The 22,969-nt window shown below is 38.6% G+C and overlaps 1 long non-coding RNA gene across 1 annotated transcript in view; it reads left to right on the top strand.

Moving 5' to 3' along the window:
- Positions 1-2,000: 2,000 nt before the first annotated feature.
- Positions 2,001-22,969, top strand: part of LOC124506730 (uncharacterized) — a 112,966-nt gene continuing 91,997 nt past the window's right edge. Inside the window, exons 1-2 of the long non-coding RNA XR_006960870.1 lie at positions 2,001-2,123; positions 2,482-2,614. This is a non-coding gene — a long non-coding RNA (uncharacterized LOC124506730). The remainder of the gene's footprint in view (positions 2,124-2,481; positions 2,615-22,969) is intronic.

The following is a 22,969-nucleotide window of genomic DNA, read 5'->3' as shown; positions in this document are numbered from 1 at the left end:
GCCAAGTGGCAATGGAAGTTAGATATTCTTTTCAGGGGTATTTTCATTCAGGTTACAACACATACCTGTAAACCAACACTCACCCATCCCAAAATTTTAGGATGGTATGTATTGAATATGTGCTGTTTTGTGGAAGTCAACAATGTAAATTCTCTCTAGTTTTCAAGTCTTTAAATGTAGATCTCTAAATAATTTAAAAAGATTATATAATAATTTCAAAATTGTTAAACAGTTAAGAACCTATTTCTTTGGAGTCAGTATAAAAAATAGAACTATGGAAAGAATCACATGTTACTAGAAGGCAGAACATATCAGAAGTTCTGTAAATAACTTTAGACTTTCAATGCCATTATTTTCTTCTTGGAACCATAAATTATGATTGAATTAGAGATAAAAATGTTTTTTTCATCATGACCTAGTGAAAATGATTTAGGAGCAGGCTAGTAAGTGGTTAAATTCTAGAGATGAGAAGTTAGCCTCAGGACTTTTACCAGATTGAATATATGTCTGTCTTCTCTGATTGCCGGGCTTCAAGGTTAATTCTGGGGACAGCCCAGGGAGTAAGCACCTGTATGGGGGGAGTAAGGAGTGGAAGGGAGATGTTCCAGCCTCATCCTCCATGGAAACTGACCTGGCCTCTTAAAGTGTCTTTCTGGATTAAGGATGCCAGACTAAGATCTGTTATGAGCTACCTACTTCCCCATGTGAGCTACCTACTTCACATCATTCAGAGGAGGGTATAAGGAGGGAAATGGGGGCACCAAGTAGGTCCACTCAGTTGTTTCTACCAAAGGTTCTCAAAAGGCTGGCATGTCATATACTCATACTTAAAATGCCCCTTAAAAGCATACGTTTGTTTATGCTCCCCCTTTTGCTTCATTAATTCTAGATAAGGATTATTTTACATTTGAAGTGTTTTTAGCAAGGCCTTAGAATTTCCAGTATTAACCCACTTGCTATTCTTTATAAAAGTCACAGTTTTAAAGTTACATTTAATATAGAGTGGGTTTACCTTAGAAACAATGGGGATTACTGTCAAGTGTTTTCTTTCTAAGTGGAGTTTTCTTGAGCTGTTGTAAAGGGCAGTCCTCACTAATATGCTTAAGTCTAGAAATTGCTGTTTTTAACTAATGGGTAAAAACTAGACGACTTATCTCTTTTCTCAGAAAGTATTAGTGACTTCCTGTGGGAGGAAAGAAGTGGGAGAAAACCCTTCCTACACTCTTTAACAGTTTCCTATGTTATTTTCTGTGGCCTAAAGAGAGATGCATCCTGTTCTCCTTTCCCAATTTATCACTTCCTCGCTATACTCAATCCCCACACACCCACAGGGACCAACTCTCACTTCTACTGGTTTCGTTGTGCAGTTCATTTATTTCTATAATCCTTCCAAATGACTCAAAAAAGTGGATGTGTATGTATTCTTAGAAGTGTCATCTCACTTGTTTTTAAATTATAACACCAAATGGAATTTTAATCAACCTTCCAGGTCAGTTAAATAAAAAGTTTGGTTATAAACCAAGAGTTAAAGTTACTGTTATGTATTGAGTTTTTAGCAGTGGGAAATGATTATAAATGATAATTCTTCATCTTGCAGGTTAGGAAATAGAATGATCTGAAAGCTCTTTCCTGTTGTATCTGTGACATGAGTAGATCGATTCAATATATACATTCTACAGATTCTCAAGAGTCTTTGCTCAAGGGAAGGGCTGGGCTTGTGTTTGTGTGTGTGTGTGTGTGTGTGTGTGTGTGTGTGTGTGTGTGTGTGTCCTGTCAGTCCTAAGTAAAGTGGTAGTGGATATCCTGGACTCCTGTATTGACATTTCTGGTTGGACTTTTCTTTCTCTTCTTCCTTTCTCTCTTCCTTTCTTCCTTTCTGTTTTCCTTCTTTCCTTCCTTCCTTCCTTCCTTCCTTCCTTCCTTCCTTCCTTCCTTCCTTTTTCTTCTTTCTTTCTTTCTTTCTTTCTTTCTTTCAAGTTAGGCATATGCTGGAGTCAGTGGCTCAGCTAGGTTATATAGTTTGAGAGGAGAATTGGTAGGATTTAGAAGGAATTTTTTATGAAAGCCTTAGGGGAAGTGTTTAGTTATTTTTTGGAGCAGGGACTAAAGGAATTATCCAGAAGGTAGTGGAAAAACAGGCACTTATTCCTCTAGGTGTTTATATGAGGGTAGAGGGCTGAAAGAAAAATATTTACAGGCATGTTGATTGATCTGGGAGCCAGGTGGAGAGTATTATTAAGGATAGACTGTTTTTGATAAATGGTAACCATCCTCACGATGATAAAAATATGAGAAAGATAGGAGACCAAACGTCTTTCCTTTTTATGGGACCAATAAATATTGCCTTATATTACAATGAATGAAATCATTCAAAGAGAGGATTCCAAAGACATATGCAAATACATTTCCAAAAATAAAGTGGCCGAGTGTAGAAGTAAGAACTTTTTTTTCTTATGTACTTTTTTACTTATTAAAACACAGAATCAGGTGGAGGAGGAACACCCTGACATTCATCTCCCAGGGAATGGTCTCTCTACCCTGCATCCACATGGTGAAGCACTATAGAAGATTCTCCCCATGGGTCAGCTTCTCTCCAGTGCCAGACTCCTCAAAGGTAACCCTGCTGAAGTGTGGTTTCTGTCTTTGAACTTTTCTAGCTTTATGTTTGGAAATTATATATACATATGCATATATACGGATTTATAAATGTATACATAGTATGTACATGTAATCACTTATATATACAAATGATTATATATATAATTTTGTTTTGTATATATTTTTCTAAACACAAGACATTTTGCTAACTGTATTATTTTATAATTTGTATTTTTAAGTTATTAGTAGGTTGTGGAGATGTTCCCATAATAACCCATACCATTTTTTTATTTGTATTAATCTTGGTTTAAAAACTGCTAATTGACCCTAAGGAGACTAATAGACTACAGGAGAATGATGTTGAATGATGTGGATATATGTATGAGTGTTAGAAGCAAGAACTTTTAATGTCTGCACTGATCAAGAGGTCAGGGATGTAACCCTAAGATAACTAAATTATCAGTTAGTGCTGGGGTCTGTGTAAAATGACTTGACCTGGTAAAGAACTACTTCCTCAGAGGGATGAGGGAAAGGACAAAAATAATGACTCAGAGAGGCTTTTGAAAAGTGGTGAAGCAAGTGTCATCCATTAGAAATTTATTAATAATTTATTAGACTCAATATGTATCTGTTATTTTTTCACTTTAACTGAGCAAGGATGTACTTCCTTGCTTGGACTATGGGAAGAATTTATTGAAGTCTAACATTTCAAACTAGTTTCAACACTCAAAAAGATGTTTTAGTCAAATGAAAAGTGCAGAGAAAAATGAGACTGGGGAGAGGGCTCGATCACACAGCCAGAGCCTTGGAGACCACCTGGAAGACTAAAGAAGTGAGCACAGGTCATTGCAGGGCAGCCTGGGGCCAAGGAGGGGGACTTGGAGTCTAGTGGGAGATGCTATTCCTCACTCTCCTGTTTGGATGAGGGCTAGGAGCCATAAGTCTCTACATGTGATACAAGGTCTATAAATAATGGACCAAAACTTGGGCAATCTGAATATCGGAAGGATAGAGGTTAGAGGACTAGCAAAAGAAGAACAAACTGCCGAGAAACTACACTGAAATTTTTGGCAAAAAGGGGGGACTGCGAGGCCAAAACCTGACAAGAAATAATGAAGCCAACCTACCGGATCTAATGGCTGTGCAACCTTTATGTGTGTCCAAGACTGTGAATCAGGAGGTGGGTCTGGCATCCAGTGTCACCATAATTGGGATGCAGCCATATCCCAGGCTTAGCCAAGAAGGAATCCCAGGAAGGGAGCATGGAACCTGCAGCCCTCCTTTCCCATCACACTCCCCTGGAATCTAGGGGCATGGCCATTTCGTTAGCATACTTGAAAGTGGAATTTTTCAGGATTGTATTTGTTTAGACTTGTGAAAAATTGTTGGAAAGAAAAAAGTGTCATTTGCTTGTTTCAGAGACAGGAAATGTAGGAGAAACTGGGTGGGAGAGGGTGTGTGTATTGAACTCTAGGAAGAATCAAGAGAAAGAAGTGTCTGTAGCAGTGATTCTCCATGTGGCATTCAAGTATTTTGCCCCCAGAACATTTGGCGGTATATGGAGACTTTTTTAATTGTTGGGACTGTAGGAGAGCATGCTACTGACATTTAGTGGGGAGAGGCCAGGGAGGCTCCTAAGCACCCTACAAAGCACAGGAAGTCCCACCGCCACGGCAACAAAAAGTATTTGGTTCAATATGACAATAGTGCAGAAGCTGGGAAACCTTGGTTTAGAGGCAAGTAGATGGATCAGCTGAAACAGAGGAGGTGAATGGGTCTTAGCACCACTAGGCCTGATGCAGGAAAGGGCTGAACGGAGGTCCTGTGGGTGGGAAACTGCTAGAAAGCACACAGTGTCTGCAGGGTGGGAGTGGGATGGGGTGCAATGGAGTGAGGAGTATTTGCAGAAATGTCTTTCATTCCTTAACAATGTATCTGGCAGAGACACCAACATCTGTTACTTTCGAGGGGGAGTTAATTTTGTCCCAGTTTGTTTTCTAAAGGGACCTGTGGTCAAAACATGGCTTGCCTACTTGTGCTCACTATTTACCTTCAAGCCAGAAGGAGAAAATAAGATCTACTTTCTCTTTTTGGTCTCCTCTACCATGAGAAAATTCTTCCCTTGACATCACTGCTTCCTTGAGTTATCATCCGGTTTTCTATTTCCTTTAATGACCAGTGAGTAGATTATATTTTGTGCCTCCATTTTCTTTTTACACAGCCTATCCTGCCTGTTATATTTGACTGAATCTATGCAGTGAAAGCTCATCAGTGCCCTCCATCTTACTCTACTCAGAGTCCTTATTCTGTCTGCTTCTCTCCAACTATCGACACTGTTGTCTACACTTTTCTTGAAATTTTTTTTCTTCCTTTAGTTTTCCAGACCCTTCTGGCTCCTCTTTTTCATCCCAAAATCTTTCTCTTGCCCCTTTTCTAGCTCAGTAGCTACTCCTGGTCTTTGCAGCTATATTCTCTGTCTTACTCTTTAATATATTTTCCTGGTGATGTCACTCCATCAACTCACTGTGGATGAGTTGTAATTTTTTTCTCTTAGGTCATTAGTCTTGTTTGATCTTTTAAGTTACAGATACTTACTGTCAACCAACTAGACAACTCCACTTTACTTCTATGCTGTGATCTCAAATGTTTGAGTAAAAGTTGATCATATTCTCTGTTATCAATTAGGAAGTTGTCTGATGCCTTTAAGATGTCCCCAGGGAAAAACTCATCTGACCTATCTCTGATTTGCTTCTTTGGTGCCTGCTTTTCCCTGTATCTCCTGAATCAGCTTTTCTCAAGACTTTGGACTTCTGCTCCAGTGAGAAGATTCATTTTTCTCTGGAAATTGAACACTCATTACTCACCATGTTACTTATCTACTAAGATTCCAGTTTACTGACCCTATATCTACCTCATTTCACCCTTACCAAGTGTATTGTAGATGAAATTTCCACTTTGATTAGCTTGGATTTCAGAGTCTCCCACTGATGTGCCAGGTTCACAACTCTTATACGTTCATTCTTTATCCTTCCACTTAAACCTTGCTACACTCTTTCTCATATATAATATTGGTATTTAGGTAAGAGTCTTCACTTCCTTGGGTCAATGAGTAGAAATTATGGCAATTTCTGGCTCTGAAGTAGAAGCCAGTGGGCAAAATTTGGGAGGGAGGGCAAGGAGGTCTTTTGGAACTTTTAAAATCACATGATGATGGCAGCTTCCACAGGTAAGCTTGGCCCTGGCATACTTAATTCCTCTTCTGTTTAAAGCTTCCTGCTTCATATGGCAATTACCACCCCACAGAGCAGGAACAGTGGGGTCTTGAGAGCCTGTCAATAAGAGTGAAAGAAAAGGATATGAGAAGGGGAGAAGTAGAAGGAAATTAAACTGACTTCCAGGGTTTCCTTGTTCTAGCTATCATGCACATAATTTAATAAGCCCGATGTGCTTTACTTTAAGTACAGTTTTGAAAATTTGCATGAAATGAATTTCTGCAAATAAAGTGCTATTTCAGACATACTATTTAAAATTCACTCTGGTAAATTTCATTAAGTTGGAAAGACTGCTTAAAAAATAATCACACTTTCATTTCATAGAAGCTATGCCTTTTAATATCAGGTTTGTTTGCATTTATTCCACATTTGATTTTGTAATCACATGTCCAGGAGAATAATTTCTTTTCTTCCACTGGTCAATAGCTATATTAAAATTGCTTATCTGAGGCTGGCCCAAAGAGAATTTTAAAAATCTGATCTTTCTTCTGCTTACTTTTCCCTGTGTTGAAAGCTAGGCTGAGCAATGTAAGCTAAAATAGTACCCTGTTGCCCAAATCAGGCATACTACACCAAATCCTTAGCAGGTTTTCCTTTCTCTTTATGGTGTTACATTTTATTCTTTTGCCATGCAGATTTTTCTTTTCTACTCAGAGAAAATAAAATTATTGGAGGTTTTTTTTGTTTGTTTTTATTTTTTACATTTCTAAAGGTAAAAAGGGAGATTACTAATGTTAATGAGTAAGATGTGTTACTATATTTAGGTTACACTAGGTAGGCACTTACCTTGGTGTTTTAATTCACAGAGGAAGATATGAACAAGATCAGAAATTCCTATAATTTGGGAAGACATAATTTCTGTTTTTCCTAGTATTTTAGCTATATTTTCTGTAATATTACTTATGGGAGAAAAATCAAGCTAGGGTTTACTAGTCATTGACAGTGTTGAGTGAGTATTCATTGAAGTTGGCAGAAAAGTTCAGTAAAGATATCTAAAACATCCATAGTCATTCATCTTAACTGAAATCTTTATAGAACTTCAGACTAGATCCTGTTGTTTCTGTGGGTTGATAGTTGGCAGGAAAAAAAAGCCCACCACATTTCATCCAACAATGCAAAAATTAGAGGGCTTTTTGTTTGATTTGTTTGTTTTCTATTTCTGTGGCACACCGCTGTTGGAGATAACATTTTATCCAACTTGAAAAGTGCTATTTATAAGGTAGGTGAAATTCTATTACTGCCAATTTATAGAAGCATGAATTTCATAATGGCAAAAGCAAAGCTGAATGTAGCCAGCAGGTAGCCCTGTTTTCTGATTGTTTCATCTTGCAGAAAATGTCACCAAAGTGTAATTTGCTATTTTGCTTAGAAATTATATGGTGTGCCTAGGTAAAGTCCACAGAGTACAACATAAGGGCTTGAAATAAATCCCCAGGGCCTGAGGAAAAAATGAAAGGAAATTCCATGTTGCATTGAAAATCATCAGGATTTGTTTATTCCTTTATTTTTAAATTAATATGATAGTAGCACATCTTCAGTTGCATAATAGAGATACCAGTTATTTTCACATGGGATTTTTTTTTTCTGATGTAAAAAATCCAACCCCCCAGTTTCAGAACTATCCTCTTCAGGTCTGCCTGAAAACATGTGTGGGTAATTATTTGCCAAGTACTGCCAGGTTTCCACCTTTCTCTCCCGTGTAGTCCATTCTCCTTACAGAATTCCAGATAATCTCTGAGAACTTAAATCAGATCATATCTTCCTGCTTAAAAATCCTTCAATGGAATTTTTATGCCATTCAACATAGAATGAGATCCATACTCCATAGCATTTGCTACAGTACTCCACACCAGCAGTTCTTCTGCATTTTGGTCTCAGCACCTATTTACACTCCTAAACATTGTTGAGGATCCTCAAAAGACTTTGTTTATGTGAGTTATAGCTGTTTATATTTATTATATTAGAAATTTAAACAAAATTTAAACAAATTTATTAATTCATTTAAAGACAATAATGCATGTTACCCGACATTTTAATTAAAACTGTATTTTTAAAAACAAAAATCATTAAAAAGAATGGCATTGCTTTATAGTTTTGCAAATTTATTTAATGTTTGGTTTAAAAGGAGCTAGCTGGATTCTCATATCTACCTTTTCATTTAACTTATTGTAATAGCACTTATACTTCGCCTCGAATGCAAAGGCCCACTTCGCTCTGGTCTCTGCAGAGAGGTCTTCCTTTTCCATTCACTTATGCAGTCACCCTGTATCCCGTTACTTTGTTTGACTTTCTCCATAGCATTTAAAATGATGTGAAATTATATTATCTATGTCTGTGTTTATTATCCATCTCTACCCACTCAGTTGTAAGCTCTACTTAGGTAAGGACCTTGTTTGTGTTATAAACCATTGTGTAATAGTTCTCAGTTGTTGCTTAACGAATTAACCTCATATATAGCAGCTTAAAACAGCACACATTTATTACCTTACAGTTTCTGTGGGTTCGAAATTTATGTGTGGTGTAGCTGGGTGTCTCTGGCTCAGGATCTCTCCTGAGGTTGGGCTGAAGGATCTCTCAAGCTCACTCCTGTGGTAGTTGGCAGACCTAGGTGATCTACTTCCAGGCTAATTTATATGGGCCTGGCTGCCTCCTTACATGGCTGGTGGCTTTCCCTAAGGTGACTGATGAGAGAGAGAGAGAGAGAGAGAGAGAGAGAGAGAGAGAGAGAAAGAGAGAATCCAAGACAGAAGCCACAGTATCCTTATGGCCTAATCTCGGAAGTGACATCCAATCACTTTTGTCATTTCTCTTCATTAGAAGGGAGTCACTAGGTCTAGATCATACTCAAGGGGAGGGGATTACACAGGATGAATAACTGGAGGTGTAGGGATCACCAGGGGCTGAGAGGCTTTTACCATCAACTGTAGCCTCAGGGTCTAAGCATAATGTCTGGTATAGTACATAGTAGGTACTCAGTAAATACTTGTTTAACGAGCATTGTGTCCAGAAAGTACTCAGTAATATGCTTGTTGCCAGAGGTTTTAGCTTTGTTTTCCAAGCAGAAAAGGGATTATTTACCTTATACAGCTTTTAAAATCCATGCTATTATTCATGGCTTCTCTAGTGTATTGTATTATTTAGGTAGTTGGTATAAGCCTAATAGAAAGATAAATATTAAATTTCTTCTGTGGGATAAGAAGACTTGTTGATGGTGCCTTCTGGGGCTTAAAGTGAGAAAATGAGTGAATATATTAGTTTGGAACTGTGATGTGTTCCTGCCCATTAATACCTGTTTTGCTCATTCTTCTTACATAAAATTTTTATTATCTAGAAAGATTGTGCTCTTGTAAGGCCATTGCTCTCTTCTGGTATCTTTGGCTTCTCTAGGGTAAGGAACACACTGAATTATGTTGACCATATTTGTTCTAAGATGTAGTAATTCTAAATTCACTAACTTTGTCCATGGACAATTGTAATCATTTTCTAAATAAATGTACTATGCTTAATTAATTTATTTACCACATAGAATGGCTTTAGAATATCTTCATATATCTCTCTACTGTACTATAGTACTATATTAGGTCTTTTGAAGGAAATTATAGCTAGCCTTCACTTTTAGTGATGGTATAATAGCATTGTTTTTAAACTTGTTTCCAGAGCTATGTATATTGGTCATATGTTAGTATGAGTCAACCTTTAAAATTGTTTTTATGACACTCAGTTGGACCTATGACAACAAAGTTATGGTAATTTCAACGAAACGTGGGAATGGAGCAGGAGATACCTTTACAGAATTAGGAATAGGCCTGGGCTAGCTATCTGGTCAATAAAGGGGTGATCTAACAGCAGTGTAAGCCTGTAAAAGGCGAGTTTCTAAATCAGTTAAGGAGAAAGAGGCTGGAGTATTCCAGAGTCCAAATGCATTGATTTTACTATTTTGCATAGGATTTTTCAAGTGTGGATGACATCTATGGATGTCACAGATGGAGATTTTTCCCAACAGTGTTCTTGTGAGGTTGGGGCCATGTCTCAAGTTTCCTCTCAGTGCCCTAAGATGGAGTGAGACGATTAAAGGACACAGATTCTGATGTCAGACCAATCTGGGTTTACTCTGCCCTGTCATTCTCTGTGGTAAGTGAAGAAAATAATTTCTATACCTTAGGATTGTTATAAAGATTTTGTGGGAACGGTGCCTGGGTGGCTCAGTCGATTAAGCTTCTGACTTGGGCTCAGGTCATGATCTCTTCATTGGTGAGTTCGAGCGCCACATCAGGCTGCACTGACAGCATGGAGCCTGCTCGAGATTCTCTTTCTTCCCCTCTCTCGGTCCTTCCCTGACTCGTGCTTTCTCTCTCTCTCAAAATAAATAAGTAAGTAAGTAAATAAATAAATAAATAAACTTAAAAAAAAAAAGATTTTGTGGGAAAGTACATGTAAAACAAATGCCTGACATATATGTTGAGTGTTCAATATTTTTAGCTCTCTTTCTTCAGCTGAAATTTATCAGAACACTGAATATGGAAACATATTATCCCAGTGATTTTGCTGGGTTTCACACATACTCCTCTTGCTCTCATTGTGTAACAGCAAACCTTGCCCCTCGGGTATTTAGAGTCAGTTATCTCCACCAATATGGTGATTCCTTTCTTTACCTGTTTTCACAAAGTCCTCATGGTAGTCAAAGCTTCAACTTCGGTGGAACCCTTACTGCATTTCTGGAAGCAAGTGTCCAGATGAGAATAAAGTTGAGGGGACAGAAAACACAAATTCTGCAAATTGGTCACAGGAATAATGGTGAGAGAGGCCAGTCCTACTGGCACCCTGTTTCTCAGATTCCAGGTGTGGACAGCATAACCTATATAGATCAATACACATAACTACATCTGGAAGGAGAGTCCCCCAACCTCACACTGTGTCTTTCTGGAACTGGCAGCTTAGCAGAGCCTTTAATAAACTATTCCATTGTTCTATTTGTCTGTGGACATATGCCTGCTTGTGTATCTCCTTCACTTTAAGAGATTGCTTTGGATCTTATGCCAGTAAATTGGGAATTCTGTCAGCTCTCAGATGGATTGTTTTATCTTGGCCATAGCTCCAGAACACCCCATGGTGAACTGAGGAATAGGGTGCACCTGTGTGCATTACTTACCACAGCAATGACTGCAGTCAAAGCTGGGTCAAGAGAGTGTGAGGCAGGACATGGGAAGTATGGAATATATACTATATGCTGTTTTGTAACTTGCATGTTTCTTTGAATAAATTTGTTCATGGGTTATTTTATTGTTTTTATTTTGTTAACCTGATTTTTATTTATTCTACTCATTTTCTTTTTTTTCTAATTTATTAACCACTGGTTTTATGTTTGTTATATTGCTTTCTCATGGATTTATTTTGCTTGCCTTTTCTAATTTCTTGAATGTAATACTTAGATTTTTTAAATTAGCAATATAAATATTTGAGACCATAGGTTTTCTTCATTGGCTATAATACAGTGTTTTTATTATTATTTTCTTAAAAAGATAATCTGCAATTTTGGTTTTCATTTCCTCTTTGACCCAAGAGTTGTTTAACAGAGAGGCTTTTTCTTAACCTTTTATTTTGAAGTAGTATGTAGTTTTCAAAGAAGTTATGAGAATAGCCAAAGAACCATCCTATATCCTTACCTGGTTTTACCAAATGTTAACATTTTACCACATTTGCTTTGTCATTGTCTCTGTCTCTTCAAGTGTGTGCAATACATGCACTATTCCTTTTTCCTGAATCAACTAAAAGTGAGTTACAGGCAAGATGTGCCATTTTCCTTATATATTTTAGTATGCAGTTTCTAAAAAAAAAATCACAATACAACCTAGGTAATCACAATATAACCATCTTTATAAGAAAATTAACATTGACACAACTTTATCATCTAATCCAGAGACCTTATTTAAATTTTGCTAATTGGCCCAATGGATGCCCTTTCTAACAATGGATTCAGGACTCAATTCAGGATCATATGTTGCTTTTTAGTTGTCTCTTCATTTTTATTCAGTCTAGAATAGCCTCTAAACATTTTCTTGTCTTTTACGATCTTGACATTTTAGGAGAATACAGGTCAGTTTTTGTTGTTATTGTTGTTTTTGTTGGATGTCCCTCAATTTAGGAGTCTGCTGTTTCCTCATTATGCAATTCCATTTATGTATTTTCAGCAGAAATATTATACAGGTGCTTTGTTTTGCTCAGTGTATCACATCAGGAGCCATACAATATCAATTTTTCCCATTGTTGGTAATGCTAAATTGAATCACTTGGTTAAGGTTTCTTTATTGTAAAGGTTTAGTTTTCTTTACAGTGAAGTACCTATTTTTAATCCCTTTTTAATTAGTAAGTACTTTGTGGGGAGATGTGTTGAGATTATGTAAATGTCATGTTTCTCAGCAAACTCTCCTATTAGTTTTAGCATCTGTTGTTGATGTTTGCATGATTTAATTATTACTGCCATGGCTGCAGTTTTTAATTCCATCATTCTTTTCATATTTATTCTAAATAACTGTATTATTATAAATTGCTCTTCCTTTTTCTCTCTCCTCCTTCCTTCCTTCTTCCCTTTTTCCCCTTCCTTCCTTTCTATCAGGCACTACACGTGGATTATTATCTTATTCAACAATCAAAACCCATTGCTATCATTTATTTTGATGCTCAAATTGATGCAGTTTTGGCTAGTCAGAACTTATAGCTGTTCTGTATCCTTTTGACAAAAACTCATCATTTTTTAAAAATCAATTTTATTTCTTGGCATAGTATTTGGAAGATGGATCCAGAAGCCTGACCTGACTCAGGCCTAGTCCCTTTGGTAAAACTCTAATTGGTATTTGGAAAGACCATGGGGTGGTGGGGTGGGGGGGAAACTTTATGTCTGGTTGTCTCTATTTTTGTAATGGGAGTAATCTGTATCTCGTAATTCACTGAGTTCACAAAATAATGGTATAGTGCCTAATAAAAACGTAGGATATGAAATAATGAATTAGTTCCATATTAATCTCTGAAGGTGACTAATGACTACTTTTTAGTATCATTATGAATTGATGGATTCAAATATATTTGGCTGATTTCAGTCCATTGCTATTATTATCTTTAGTGAAGCTCAAATTGTCCATCTTTGGCAGATGGGAGCCTCTTTAAGTTGGTTCTTGAGTCCTCCTGACATAACCCTAATAATCTTTCATAGCTTCCTCCTCTCTGGCATGACAAAATACTCCAGATTTATTTTATGTATTTCCTCCCTAGTCCCGGAATCGACTCTTTTTCTGAGATGGTATCTATCTCTCAACCTTTTAAAAAATCATCACCACCCCCAAGAGAAAATTGAAGTTAAATTAATGTATTCTTAATTAAAGAAATAAAATATTAAGAGATGAGATTTTTTTTTAGGTAGAGTTGAGCTTTGGAAGACCACAAACCACTGTATTAAAAGAGTTTTTTCATCCCCCAACAAATCAAATTTCTCTTCCTTGGTGGTGAGGGAGGTGATACCACCCTATTGAGGGTATGCTCTAAAAAGCCCTGGTTTATTTTAGTGGAAATGATCTTTCAAGACCACAAGCTGAGCACTATGGATACCTCAGTATTACTGGGTTTTTACTTAGCTTCTTTTCTACTATGCCTTCATCTCCTTTCTTCCAAGCTGAACATCCTGTAATTATCCCCTTGCTTTATTCCACATTGTACCGCAACACATTCATAATAGGAGTGCTAATGCTATTACCAACAATGATTACTCCAAACAGTTAAAAATGTGCTCTGCATATGCTCTTCTTTCTCTCTCTCTCCCTTCCCTCCTTTTAAAATGATTCTACTATCTATGTCGTCTGAGCTTAGAGTCATCAGGTAGTATACTCTCTCCTTTTAATCGTCATTTAGTTGTAGTTCTACATGAAACTATTTAATGCTTAAATAAAATTTATTTAGTGTCTTATGGTAATCTCTCTCTGGCTCTACAGGTTGTTTGAAGCTTGTTCTCTAGTGGATCCTCAGGAGGGCTCATGGGAACACAGTAGCTAACTTTTTGCACATTGATATCAATTGTTCTTTATATTTGAAAGTCAGTTTGGGCTGGGTAAAATCCTTGGCTTACATTTTCTTTCTTAGAATGTCTTTTTTTTTTTTTTTTCAACGTTTATTTTTTTGGGGACAGAGAGAGAGCATGAACGGGGGAGGGGCAGAGAGAGAGGGAGACACAGAATCGGAAACAGGCTCCAGGCTCTGAGCCATCAGCCCAGAGCCTGACGCAGGGCTCGAACTCCCGGACCGCGAGATCGTGACCTGGCTGAAGTCGGACGCTCAACCGACTGCGCCACCCAGGCGCCCCTAGAATGTCTTAACTATATATGTTAACAGCATTTTCTTTGTAGCATAAAACAGTGACAAAAGATAATTAATTTGATGAATATCTAGTTTCCTTTTCTTTGTAAGTCCCTTGCTCAGTTTTTAAAAAGTGCTTGAAGGGCATTTCTGTTTTTCTTCAAAGTCCAACCATTTTGCTAGCATATGTGTCGGTATTGATAATTATGAATCTCGATATGTAGTTTCAGAGAGTTTAAGGGAAGTTTTATTGAGTTTTCAATTTTTGGCAAATGTTCTCAAACCTTGCTTAGGTATTCTTTTTTTCAGAGGCTCCTGTTATCAGTATTGGGTCTCTTTGTTTATGTTTAGTATTTGTCACTGTCTCTTAAATCCTTTTTAACTTTGTCTGTTCCCTTTTGATTTATGTCTTCCGTTCCTTTCTAATTTTTAACATATTTCTTTTCACCTTATAATTCTGTTCAGGCATTATGTATTATGTTTATTTGCTTTTTTGCTCCTCCTGTGTTCCTCATTACTGAAATGGTTTTTGCTCCTTCTGTTTATTCCTCATTACTGAAATGTTTTTTTTTTTTATATGAAGTTTATTGACAAATTGGTTTCCATACAACACCCAGTGCTCATCCCAAAAGGTGCCCTCCTCAATACCCATCACCCACCCGCCCCTCCCTCCCACCCCCCATCAACCCTCAGTTTGTTCTCAGTTTTTAACAGTCTCTTATGCTTTGGCTCTCTCCCACTCTAACGTCCTTTTTTTTTTTTTTTTTTTTTTACCTTCCCCTCCCCCATGGGTTCCTGTTAAGTTTCTCAGGATCCACATAAGAGTGAAACCATATGGTATCTGTCTTTCTCTGTATGGCTTATTTCACTTAGCATCACACTCTCCAGTTCCATCCACGTTGCTACAAAAGGCCATATTTCATTTTTTCTCATTGCCACGTAGTATTCCATTGTGTATATAAACCACAATTTCTTTATCCATTCATCAGTTGATGGACATTTAGGCTCTTTCCATAATTTGGCTATTGTTGAGAGTGCTGCTATGAACATTGGGGTACAAGTGCCCCTATGCATCAGTACTCCTGTATCCCTTGGGTAGATTCCTAGCAGTGCTATTGCTGGGTCATAGGGTAGGTCTATTTTTAATTTTCTGAGGAACCTCCACACTGCTTTCCAGAGCGGCTGCACCAATTTGCATTCCCACCAACAGTGCAAGAGGGTTCCCGTTTCTCCACATCCTCTCCAGCATCTATAGTCTCCTGATTTGTTCATTTTGGCCACTCTGGCTGGCGTGAGGTGATACCTGAGTGTGGTTTTGATTTGTATTTCCCTGATAAGGAGCGACGCTGAACATCTTTTCATGTGCCTGTTGGCCATCCGGATGTCTTCTTTAGAGAAGTGTCTATTCATGTTTTCTGCCCATTTCTTCACTGGGTTATTTGTTTTTCGGGTGTGGAGTTTGGTGAGCTCTTTATAGATTTTAGATACTAGCCCTTTGTCCGATATGTCATTTGCAAATATCTTTTCCCATTCCGTTGGTTGCCTTTTAGTTTTGTTGGTTGTTTCCTTTGCTGTGCAGAAGCTTTTTATCTTCATAAGGTCCCAGTAATTCACTTTTGCTTTTAATTCCCTTGCCTTTGGGGATGTGTCGAGTAAGAGATTGCTACGGCTGAGGTCAGAGAGGTCTTTTCCTGCTTTCTCCTCTAAGGTTCTGATGGTTTCCTGTCTCACATTTAGGTCCTTTATCCATTTTGAGTTTATTTTTGTAAATGGTGTGAGAAAGTGGTCTAGTTTCAACCTTCTGCATGTTGCTGTCCAGTTCTCCCAGCACCATTTGTTAAAGAGGCTGTCTTTTTTCCATTGGATGTTCTTTCCTGCTTTGTCAAAGATGAGTTGGCCATATGTTTGTGGGTCTAGTTCTGGGGTTTCTATTCTATTCCATTGGTCTGTGTGTCTGTTTTTGTGCCAATACCATGCTGTCTTGATGATGACAGCTTTGTAGTAGAGGCTGAAGTCTGGGATTGTGATGCCTCCTGCTTTGGTCTTCTTCTTCAAAATTCCTTTGGCTATTCGGGGCCTTTTGTGGTTCCATATGAATTTTAGGATTGCTTGTTCTAGTTTCGAGAAGAATGGTGGTGCAATTTTGATTGGGATTGCATTGAATGTGTAGATAGCTTTGGGTAGTATTGACATTTTGACAATATTTATTTTTCCAATCCATGAGCAGGGAATGTCTTTCCATTTCTTTAAATCTTCTTCAATTACCTTCATAAGCTTTCTATAGTTTTCAGCATACAGATCCTTTACATCTTTGGTTAGATTTATTCCTAGGTATTTTATGCTTCTTGGTGCAATTGTGAATGGGATCAGTTTCTTTATTTGTCTTTCTGTTGCTTCATTGTTAGTGTATAAGAATGCAACTGATTTCTGTACATTGATTTTGTATCCTGCAACTTTGCTGAATTCATGTATCAGTTCTAGCAGACTTTTGGTGGAGTCTATCGGATTTTCCATGTATAATATCATGTCATCTGCAAAAAGCGAAAGCTTGACTTCATCTTTGCCAATTTTGATGCCTTTGATTTCCTTTTGTTGTCTGATTGCTGATGCTAGAACTTCCAGCACTATGTTAAACAACAACGGTGAGAGTGGGCATCCCTGTCGTGTTCCTGATCTCAGGGAAAAAGCTCTCAGTTTTTCCCCGTTGAGGATGATGTTAGCTGTGGGCTTTTCATAAATGGCTTTTATGATCTTTAAGTATGTTCCTTCTATCCCGACTTTCTCAAGGGTTTTTATTAAGAAAGGGTGCTGGATTTTGTCAAAGGCCTTTTCTGCATCGATTGACAGGATCATATGGTTCTTCTCTTTTTTTTTGTTAATGTGATGTATCACGTTGATTGATTTGCGAATGTTGAACCAGCCCTGCATCCCAGGAATGAATCCCACTTGATCATGGTGAATAATTCTTTTTATATGCTGTTGAATTCGATTTGCTAGTATCTTATTGAGAATTTTGGCATCCATATTCATCAGGGATATTGGCCTGTAGTTCTCTTTTTTTACTGGGTCTCTGTCTGGTTTAGGAATCAAAGTAATACTGGCTTCATAGAATGAGTCTGGAAGTTTTCCTTCCCTTTCTATTTCTTGGAATAGCTTGAGAAGGATAGGTATTATCTCTGCTTTAAACGTCTGGTAGAACTCCCCTGGGAAGCCATCTGGTCCTGGACTCTTATTTGTTGGGAGATTTTTGATAACCGATTCAATTTCTTCGCTGGTTATGGGTCTGTTCAAGCTTTCTGTTTCCTCCTGATTGAGTTTTGGAAGAGTGTGGGTGTTCAGGAATTTGTCCATTTCTTCCAGGTTGTCCAATTTGTTGGCATATAATTTTTCATAGTATTCCCTGATAATTGTTTGTATCTCTGAGGGATTGGTTGTAATAATTCCATTTTCATTCATGATTTTATCTATTTGGGTCATCTCCCTTTTCTTTTTGAGAAGCCTGGCTAGCGGTTTGTCAATTTTGTTTATTTTTTCAAAAAACCAACTCTTGGTTTCGTTGATCTGCTCTACAGTTTTTTTAGATTCTATATTGTTTATTTCTGCTCTGATCTTTATTATTTCTCTTCTTCTGCTGGGTTTAGGCTGCCTTTGCTGTTCTGCTTCTATTTCCTTTAGGTGTGCTGTTAGATTTTGTATTTGGGATTTTTCTTGTTTCTTGAGATAGGCCTGGATTGCAATGTATTTTCCTCTCAGGACTGCCTTCGCTGCGTCCCAAAGCGTTTGGATTGTTGTATTTTCATTTTCGTTTGTTTCCATATATTTTTTGATTTCTTCTCTAATTGCCTGGTTGACCCATTCATTCGTTAGTAGGGTGTTCTTTAACCTCCATGCTTTTGGAGGTTTTCCAGACTTTTTCCTGTGGTTGATTTCAAGCTTCATAGCATTGTGGTCTGAAAGTATGCATGGTATAATTTCAATTCTTGTAAACTTATGAAGGGCTGTTTTGTGACCCAGTATATGATCTATCTTGGAGAATGTTCCATGTGCACTCGAGAAGAAAGTATATTCTGTTGCTTTGGGATGCAGAGTTCTAAATAGATCTGTCAAGTCCATCTGATCCAGTGTCTCATTCAGGGCCCTTGTTTCTTTATTGACCGTGTGTCTAGATGATCTATCCATTTCTGTAAGTGGGGTGTTAAAGTCCCCAGCAATTACCACATTCTTATCAATAAGGTTGCTTCTGTTTATGAGTAATTGTTTTATATATTTGGGGGCTCCGGTATTCGGCGCATAGACATTTATAATTGTTAGCTCTTCCTGATGGATAGACCCTGCAACTATTATATAATGTCCTTCTTCATCTCTTGTTACAGCCTTTAATTTAAAGTCTAGTTTGTCTGATATAAGTATGGCTACTCCAGCTTTCTTCTGGCTTCCAGTAGCATGATAAATAGTTCTCCATCCCCTCACTCTGAATCTAAAGGTGTCCTCAGGTCTAAAGTGAGTCTCTTGTAGACAGCAAATAGATGGGTCTTGTTTTTTTATCCATTCTGATACCCTATGTCTTTTGGTTGGCGCATTTAATCCATTTACATTCAGTGTTATTATAGAAAGATACGGGTTTAGAGTCATTGTGATGTCTGTATGTTTTATGCTTGTAGTGATGTCTCTGGTACTTTGTCTCACAGGGTCCCCCTTAGGATCTCTTGTAGGGCTGGTTTAGTGGTGACAAATTCCTTCAGTTTTTGTTTGTTTGGGAAGACCTTTATCTCTCCTTCTATTCTAAATGACAGACTTGCTGGATAAAGGATTCTCGGCTGCATATTTTTGCTGTCTAGCACCCTGAAAATCTCGTGCCAATTCTTTCTGGCCTGCCAAGTTTCAAAAGAGAGATCCGTCACGAGTCTTATAGGTCTCCCTTTATATGTGAGGGCACGTTTACCCCTTGCTGCTTTCAGAATTTTCTCTTTATCCTTGTATTTTGCCAGTTTCACTATGATATGTCGTGCAGAAGATCGATTCAAGTTACGTCTGAAGGGAGTTCTCTGTGCCTCTTGGATTTCAATGCCTTTTTCCTTCCCCAGTTCAGGGAAGTTCTCAGCTATGATTTCTTCAAGTACCCCTTCAGCACCTTTCCCTCTCTCTTCCTCCTCTGGGATACCAATTATGCGTATATTATTTCTTTTTAGTGTATCACTTAGTTCTCTAATTTTCCCCTCATACTCCTGGATTTTTTTATCTCTCTTTTTCTCAGCTTCCTCTTTTTCCATAACTTTATCTTCTAGTTCACCTATTCTCTCCTCTGCCTCTTCCAACCGAGCCGTGGTGGTTTGCATTTTGTTTTCCATTTCCTTTAAAGCGTTTTTCAGCTCCTCGTGCCTGTTCCTTAGTCCCCTGATGTCTGTAGCAAGAGATTCTCTGCTGTCCTGTATGCTGTTTTCCAGCCCAGCGATTAATTTTATGACTATTATTCTAAATTCACTTTCTGTTATATTATTTAAATCCTTTTTGATCAGCTCATTAGCTGTTGTTATTTCCTGGAGATTCTTCTGAGGGGAATTCTTCCGCTTGGTCATTTTGGATAGTCCCTGGTGTGGTGAGGGCCTGCAGGGCACTTCCCCTGTGCTGTGGTGTATAACTGGAGTTGGTGGGCGGGGCCGCAGTCCGACCTGATGTCTGCCCCCAGCCCACCGCTGGGGCCACAGTCAGACTGGTGTGTGCCTTCTCTTCCCCTCTCCTAGGGGCGGGATTCACTGTGGGGTGGAGTGGCCCGTCTGGGCTACTTGCACACTGCCAGGCTTGTGATGCTGGGGATCTGGCGTATTAGCTGGGGTGGGAAGGCAAGGTGCACGGCGGCAGGGGGGGCAGGCTTAGCTGGCTTCTCCTTAGGTGATCCACTTCAGGAGGGGCCCTGTGGCAGCCGGAGGGAGTCAGATCGCTGCCGGAGGTTTGGCTCCGCAGAAGCACAGAGTTGGGTGTTCGCGCGGAGCGAGCAAGTTCCCTGGCCGGAACCGGTTCCCTTTGGGATTTTGGCTGGGGGATGGGCGGGGGAGATGGCGCTGGCGAGCGCCTTTGTTCCCCGCCAAACTGAGCTCTGTCGTCAGGGGGCTCCGCAGCTCACCCTCCCTTTGTCCTCCAGCCTTCCCGCTTTCCGAGCAGAGCTGTTAACTTCTGACCTCCCAGACGCTAAGTCGCGCTTGCTGTCGGAACACAGTCCGTCAGGCCCCTCCGCTTTTGCCAGCCGGACTCGGGGGCTCTGCTTGGCCGGCGAGCCGCCCCTCCGCCCCGGCTCCCTCCCGCCAGTCCGTGGAGCGCGCACCGCCTCGCCGCCCTTCCTACCCTCTTCCGTGGGCCTCTCGTCTGCACTTGGGTCCGGTGACTCTGTTCTGCTAATCCTCTGGCGGTTTTCTGGGTTATTTAGGCAGGTGTAGGTGGAATCTAAGTGATCAGCAGGACGCGCGGTGAGCCCAGCGTCCTCCTACGCCGCCATCTTCCCTGAGATATCTGAAATGGTTTTTTAAAACTTATTTTTATTTCTTGTATGAGCCCTGTCACTTTATTTCTGAGGGTTTTTTTTTATGATTTTGATATTGTTTTTTCATGTCTTATACCATTTCTTAATGTCTATTTGCTCATTTTGAAGTAGTTTTGGTCTAATATATGGGCACATCCTTTTGGCATGCTTTCATTATTGGTACTGTTTTTCTGCTCCTTTATTCTCTTTTTTCCTTTTCATAAGGTATAAGATTTGACCTCAATCCTCATCTTTCCAAATTTTAGGAGAAACTAGTTTTTCTCAACTTTTAGAAGGAGATGACTCAGGAAGTATTTCTAGCTTCTAGTTTCTTTTTCTGTTGTTTTTAGGTAGTATTAAGTAATATGGTGACTTCCTTCCTGAGGTTTCCTGGTTTCTTCCCATAAGCTTTTTCTCCTCCTTTGTCTCAGTTGTCACTATCCTGCTTAACTTGATCTCCTCCCTGTGTGGTCTCTGTCTTGGAAGAGAGCCCCAGCTGATCACTTCTGGAAGTTCATAGACTACTTGGGTCTCTTCAAAGTTTACTAGATACTTCATCCTCTCACCTGTTTTTAGCTTTAGAAACTGCCAGTTTCAGCTTCTGTTCTTAAGCTGGTCTGCAGTGCCTTCCAATGAATATTTATTGGTTTTCTGGGTGCTCCCCCACTCTTCAGGTTCATCATCTACTCTGTTATTACGTTTTACTTCTTCTCACTCAGTTGCTGATTAAAGAGCTTTTAAAGACAAAAGGAAAAAGACTTTTTAAGAGGGCAAAAATTAATTCTTGTTGGGAGTGGGGTTCATTTCTGTATCCATAGAAAGTTATCACTTAAAATTTTTCAAAGCATGGCCTAATTATATTTGTTTTAACAAAATTAGCTCATCAAAAATATGGGTTTTCCCTTATTCGATTTTGAAAGAAAAATGTGTTTTTAAAATGTAAAGGCCAATTTTCCATTTTCTTTTTATTCTTTTGTTTTTTGTTTGTTTGTTTTGTTTGGGGTGGGGGCGTGGAGGGAGAGAGAATCTCAAGCAGAATCCCATCACGTGGGCTAGATCCCACGACCTGAGATCATGACCTGAGCTGAAATCAAGAGCCAGACACTCAAATGACTGAGCCACCCAGGTGCCCCTCTTTTCATTCTTTTTGGAGAAATATGTCTTGCTAGCTGAATTTATAAAGTTAATTACTTTATCCTTATTTCAGCAGTTGATCATTTGAGCAAGGATTTTAAACTGGACATATAAATACTTTTCATGGTTTATTTGTCCTTCCATTCTTTAATGATGCTTAATTTCCAGTTAGATCATTCTCATATTCTATTGTTTCTCATATTATTAAGCCAAGAAGGTTATGAAGGTATATTTATTAACTGGAACTGAAAGAATATATGTGCTCCAAGGACCAAAATCTTCAAGGAGAATTATGAAAACTGCTGAATGACCCAAAAAGCATCATAGATTTAGGAAAGAAGACTACACTGTAGAGAAGAATAGGGGAAGAGATAAGAGAGGAAGAAAGAAGGAAAAAAAAATGGGAGGTGAAATTGTGGATGTAATTTTAGATCAGGTTATCACTGTTGCACTAAACCAGAATGCCATTGGTATACTTCCATATTTCTCTTCCACAATAAAGTAACACACACACACATACACACACACACACACACACACACACACACACACACACACCTGGAATGAAATGACCCTTAGAAATATGAACTTAAGGTTTCTCCATGTCTTTGCATGGTTGGATAGCTCTTTTCTTTCTAGCACTGAATAATATTACATTGTCTGTATGTACCATAGTTTCCATTTACCTGCTAAAAAAAATCTTGGTTGCTTCCAACTTTTGGCAATTATAAATAAAACTTCAATAAATATCCATATGTAGGTTTTTATGTGGACAGAAGTTTTCAACTCCTTTGGATAAATACCGAGAAGCACAATTGTTGGATCTTGTGGTAAAAGTGTGTTTAATTTTGTAAGAAATTGCCAAACTTTCTTTCAAAGTGGCTGTACCCTTTTGCATTCCCGCCAGCAATGAATGAGAGTTCCTATTGCTCTACATCCCTGCCAGCATTTGGTGTTGTCAGTGTTCCAGATTTTGGCCATTCTAATAGGTGTATAGTAGTATCTCGTTGTTGCTTTAATTTTTTTTTCCCCGATGATATATGATGTGGAGCATTTCTTTGTAAGCTTATTTGCCATTTATATATCTTCTTTGGTGAGGTATCTGTTAAAG

Source organism: Lynx rufus, unplaced genomic scaffold (assembly GCF_022079265.1).
Source record: "Lynx rufus isolate CCGP_SWC_20201006 ecotype Redwood Valley unplaced genomic scaffold, mLynRuf1.p SCAF_1, whole genome shotgun sequence".
Classification (NCBI taxonomy): Eukaryota; Metazoa; Chordata; class Mammalia; order Carnivora; family Felidae; genus Lynx; species Lynx rufus.
This window is presented reverse-complemented; position numbering and strand designations above follow the sequence as displayed.